The following is a 6,000-nucleotide window of genomic DNA, read 5'->3' as shown; positions in this document are numbered from 1 at the left end:
GGCATTATTCCTCAGTGTCCCCGCATACTTTGTAACCTCAGTGTCATAGAATCTCAGGGTTGGACAGTTACTTAAAGATCATTTTGTTCAACCCCCTACCCGAGGCTTGAAATTGTCATTAGCATCTCAGGGGACTTAGCAATCGGTCTCACATTGATGATGCATTTACTCAGGTCCAGAGATTGTGATGGATGTTTAATGTGCTTTACCCCATTTAATCTCTATAGCACCTCTGGGAGATGGGTATTAATTTCATAAGATAAGGAAACTCAGGCTCAGTAAGATCAAGTCATTTGCCCAAGGTCACACAACTGGTAAGTAGTGAAATTAAGAACGAGAGCCAGCACCATCCAACATAAAACCTGTCCTCTGTCCCCATCATCACTCCCATCAGCAACCCAGCAACACAGAGGTATTGATGGTCCACTCAGTGAGACTTTTTCTAACCTTTGAAAGACAGAGAAATTATAGGGGTGAGTGCTATTAACACTTTGGAGGTGGGTGACAGTGAATACACTTTCTATTAAAATGAATATACACAGTTGGGAAGAACTAGTCACATAAAAGTCACTTAAAAAAGAAAAACTTCTCTCTCAGATACCAGTTTATTATAAATAAGGGGTCAGCCATGCCTCCCTGGCCAATCATTTCACAGAAAACCCACTCCATCCGTTAACTTTAGGCAAAATCAATCAGACACATTTCAACCACAGCTCAACACCCTCATGGTGTGGGCAAGGCCAGGAATGATTTCGAGTCTCTGCTGGCTGTAACTCTGGTGCCCTGTACCTACCTTGTATACCCGCATGAAAGTCGCTCAGTCGTGTCCAACTCTTTGCGACCCCATGGACTGTAGTCCATGGAATTCTCCAGTCCAGAATACTGGAGTGGGTAGCCTTTCCTTTCTCCAGGGAATCTTCTCAACCCAGGGATCGAACCCAGGTCTCCTACATCGCAGGCAGATTCTTTACCAGCTGAGCCACAAGGGAAGCCGAAGAATACTGGAGTGGGCAGCCTATCCCTTCTCCAGAAGATCTTCCCAATCCAGGAATCAAACCAGGGTCTCCTGCATCACAGGCAGATTCTTTACCAACTTAGCTATTAGGGAAGCCCACATATGGTAGTGAAATATGTGGGTAACATACCCACACATGGGTAGTGAAATATCACTGGGTAGGCACTACATTTTTGGAAGAGCTTAACTGCTATACTAGTTAAACATATCTTCAAGAGGACCCACCCAACCCAAATCACTCACACACACACCCAAGAGCACTCCTCACCCCATCTCTCTAACACAATACTTTCTCAGTGATGGGTCCTGTTCAACATTGAATAACACATCATCTCCAACCCAGCCACTTGGCGGGTTTAGGCAAGTCAGTGAGTATGTAAGTATGATAGAAACAGAGGGGCTGGGCAAATCAGTCAATAAAAAATCATTGACATCATTGTGTATTTACTCGGAACAGGCACTGTGGTAAGTGCTGCACATTCACATATTCCATGCAACTACTTGTGAAATAGCACTTTTGTTGTCCTCAGTTCCAAATGAGAAATGCAAGCCTTAGGATTAACTTGTTCATGTTTACAGCAAGCCAAGATTTGGATCCTGAAAACATATTTTAATAAAGAACTTACACAGATAAAGGATGTTAAAACATATGCATACATACGCACACAAATCAGAAAGCGCCTACAAACCCAGAGGGAAGTCTCCCAGTTCCAGACAGAACCTGTACCTCCTGCTGTGACCTTTCCAGGAAATTATGCTTTTAGAGGAATCCCAGGACCTTCTGGTTCATTTCTGACATCTCCCTCCCCCCTCTACCCTGCTCCCCATTCCTCTCCATTTGTAGCACTTCTGACCCAGCTGTATCTTTCGACTTGCTTTTGTCCAGACCAAAAGGAATCATTTCTGGCTACCCTCCAGCCCCATTCCCGCCTCTGTGGATAAGAGATGATGATGTAAGTTGTAGGCAACAAATAATAACAAGTATCTATTATGAAAACCACAGGCAGGCTATTTCTTTCCTGTAAGATTATGTTTTATTTTAACTGTTGAGAAAACCCTATGATTGTGTTTTCAATTGGATGTGGTCATCCAAGGAGCTGATTTTATAGCCTTAGCTATTCATCGAGTCAAAAATTATTATGGCTGCATTTTTTGTAAAGGCTGAATAATTTTATGGCCCTCAATGAGATTGGTAGCTGAGGAAGCCGAGGCAATGATGAAAATAATTAAATCACTGTGCTTCAGGGCACAAAGCAATCAAATATAGATGAATAGAAAGAAATTTTGCATTCCTCCCTGATTCTTTTGACCTCCTTCAACTACCCACTCCACTCACCAGAACTTGATACTACCCACCAGATGAAAAGATGGAGCAACTGTGCCTTTCACCCATGGCTTAGTGAGCTGCGGGTGCCATAGCCAAACAGGATCTGATCCAGACAGCCAGATGCTGAGGTTCTGCCAAAGACCAGCTTTATTTCTTTGGCTCCCCTCCTCCTTTAGCTGAGTATGAGGACTCCTAGTAGCATTATTTATTGTAATTAATTGTTTCACTTCACTGATCAAAAGCTGCTTGCAAATCTGATCCAAGGACAAGTACAGTCCCTGAAATTCATGAATCCTGACATTACAAGCCCCATAAACCTTCAATGAGGAAAAGCTGGACCTGTGTGCAGAAGTGCCCCTGCTATATTTTCCGGTCATTGTGGACTCTATTTGGGAGCCTTCAGTGTCTTCTCTTGCCTTCAAGCCCCCATAAGAAATAGCACTCTTCTGCCACACTCAAGCTGTGGCCATCTCTGCAAAATATGCTTTAAGAGAAAGGCGTGCTTGTAATTGCAATGCACGCCACAATGCTCATTTCTAAATGATTAAAAAGAGCAAACTTGGTCCCCATGACGCCAATTGAGCTGTGATACAATCTATACCATTATGAGGGCATGCTAAATAAGCAAACCTAAGGCTTTACAAAATTCTATATCCATATTTAGTCTCTATTGTAATTTAGACATTGTGAAATTTTTAGACTCTTCCTTTTCAATTCTTAAAGAAATGAAAAATAAATAAAATAGTCATCATCACTGGGGTAGGCATATAAGCTCTGTGGGAGAGAAGTTAACTACATGGTTTCATAAGAACGCTTCCAGATATACATTACACTGGCTGTCTTTTCACTTGTTCAGGCGCTGCATGCAAACTCTAAGTGTCTGGAACGTAGTTTTGCTGTCTTATATATGCTTTCTTCATCTTCACACATGCATAGCTCTCCCAGAGTTAATAATATTCAAGAAAACTAGTTAACTTGAGCTCTCTTTTAGCCTCAAGCTTCCTGAGTGTGTGTTCTCTTGTTAATTTGCTGCTGAGCAGTACTCAGCACTTGCTCTTCCCAACAGGATTATATCTCTTCCACCAGCCTAAACAGAAGGGTATAGAAGGAAGATGAAGAGGTTCAGTCAAAATGGGGGTATGTCTTGAGGAGGTGGGAGACTCAGCTTAGGACTCTGAAGTCAGTAAGACATTCACTGCTCACATAGACTTTCCTTTTCTTCTTATACTTTCAGAAGTAAAGTGCAGCCTTCACTGTAACATTTCCTGTGGGTTACTTGGATAGTCTTTGACAGTGGTACCTTTCCTTCTTTCATTAAGAGGTGATTTCTTGAGAGGGAAGGCTGTGTGGCTGTGAAGAATGGCCCCTCCAATCCATGGATCACTAAATACAGGAGTAGATTGCGAATTGTCAAGTAGAATAAAATTACCTTTTAATAAAGTGATCAGAAATCTTTTGAAATTTTCCTTTCAGAAAAAAATTTGAATCGGCATTTACTTAGGGAAATGAAAGATCTATATATATGTATTTTTTAATATTTTCCTATGAAGCATAACTCAGAGATAAAGAACTTCATTTGTTCCTAGCTTAGATGTCCTTTTCTCATTGTATTGCTGAAAGTTATCTTTTCACTCAAAGTGAAATTCTTCTCTACAAGAGAAAAAAAATCTAATTCTCAACTGATTACATGATCATGTATTGAGTTTATACTAATAGTATAGTTGGAAAGACAGCTTAGAGTGTGGAAAGGTGTAAAATTATAAGGAAGGTCTAAGAAGTGCTTCCTATTTGCAAGGAGCTCTTAATTTTTAAAGAACATAACGATACATAAAGCATAGGATTCATTCTAACACCTGTGTTTCCATGGTTCCCAGTCTTGAGGAATTGCAGCAACATTCACACAGCCTCCCAAGCCAGAATACCAGGAGTCACCCTAGACTCCTTTTTCTCCTTCATCCCCCAGAGCTAATTGGTCCAAAGATCTATAGGTTCTACCTTCTTAATGTCTCTAAATTAACCTCATCCATAACATCTTCCTGACTTAGTTCAGGCATCCATCAGTTCTTGCCTCAATCCTTAGAACAGTCTCTTAATTACTCTTCTTATGTTAAAACTTGAATATCTTCACCTCCCCAATCTATCTTCTGCTCTACAACCAGGCTGATCTTTCTTAGATAAAGTTTAATTGACCCTGCAATTTCCTTACTTAAGCAGGATTAAATGTAGCTATGTTTCCTTAATATATAAGGCCCTTAATAATTTGCTCTCTCTCTGGTTTTCTAATTCTCCCTTTGCCATTCCCTAATAATCTATAAATGTCCAGAGGATGGGATCAACATCTTTCTTGTGCAGCTCTGTATCTATTAATACTTGTCAAAGGATGCTGTACACAGTAGGTGTTGATAACTTGGAATAAATAAACCCTCTGCTCCAATAAGTGCTAGTTACTCAGTCATGTCTGACTCTTTGCAAACCCTACAGGCTACCACTGTAGCCTGCCAGGCTCCCCTGTTCATGGAATTCTCCAGGCAAGAATACTGAAGCACTGCCACTACCTGCTCCAATAGAGTGAACCAATTTGTTATTTAATGAATGGCCCCTATTGGTGCTGTTTTTGAGCCATTGACCATGCTTTTTCCTCTCCCTACAATGTTTTTAAGAACAAATTCAATTCAAGGGAACCATCTTCCAGAAGGTCTTGCCTGTTCCCCTTGACTGATTAAGATGTGTTGTGCTACCATACCCTTCCAGGTTAGCTCTGTTAAAGAAATGGCTGTGCTTTCTAAGATAACAGATTCATTTCTCTCTAGCTTCCTCTCATCTGAATGCTCCTTCATTCAGCAGGGCCCATGTTTTATTTGGCTTTCTATACTAGGTGCCATCGTTGTACTTTGTTTGAAGTTGGCACTTGATGGATGCCTAATAAACCCATGAATGTACTGTATGAATGTACAAAAGCATAACAGAGAGTAAATAAATTAATAGATATACTGAACTGAATGGCTACACAAGGCAGGGCATACTATTAAATGTAGGCATGTGAAGAAGAGTACAGTTTCCTAGGAGGAAGACTTCTCTCTTAGGTCTTTGGAGATGACTTTCATGTTAGTGTCAAAGGGACTTTCTGGTGTGAAGAGCAGTAATTACTACTTTTTCTTCAGTTCAATTTATTAATTATGACATAGTTAATGTTTCTCTAAATATTCACAAGGTTATTATATAATTCAATATTCAAAAGTGCTGCACTCAATATACCAACAAATTGGAAAACTCAGCAGTGGCCACAGGCCTGGAAAAGGTCAGTTTTGATTCCAATCCAGAGAAAGGCAATGCCAAAGAAGGCTCAAACTACTGCACAATTGCACTCATCTCACGTGCTAGCAAAGTAATGCTCAAAATACTCCAAGTTAGGCTTTAATAATACACGAACCATGAACTTCCAGATGTTCAAGATGGATTTAGAAAAGGAAGAGGAACAAGAGATAAAATTGCTAACATCCATTGGATCATCGAAAAAGCAAGAGAGTTCCAGAAAAACATATACTTCTGCTTTATTGACTATGCCAAAGCATTTGACTGTATGGATCACAACAAACTCTGGAAAATTCTTCAAGAGATGGGAATACCAGATCACCTGACCTGCCTCCTGAGGAATCTG

Source organism: Capricornis sumatraensis, chromosome 7 (assembly GCF_032405125.1).
Source record: "Capricornis sumatraensis isolate serow.1 chromosome 7, serow.2, whole genome shotgun sequence".
NCBI classification, from domain to species: Eukaryota; Metazoa; Chordata; class Mammalia; order Artiodactyla; family Bovidae; genus Capricornis; species Capricornis sumatraensis.
This window is presented reverse-complemented; position numbering follows the sequence as displayed.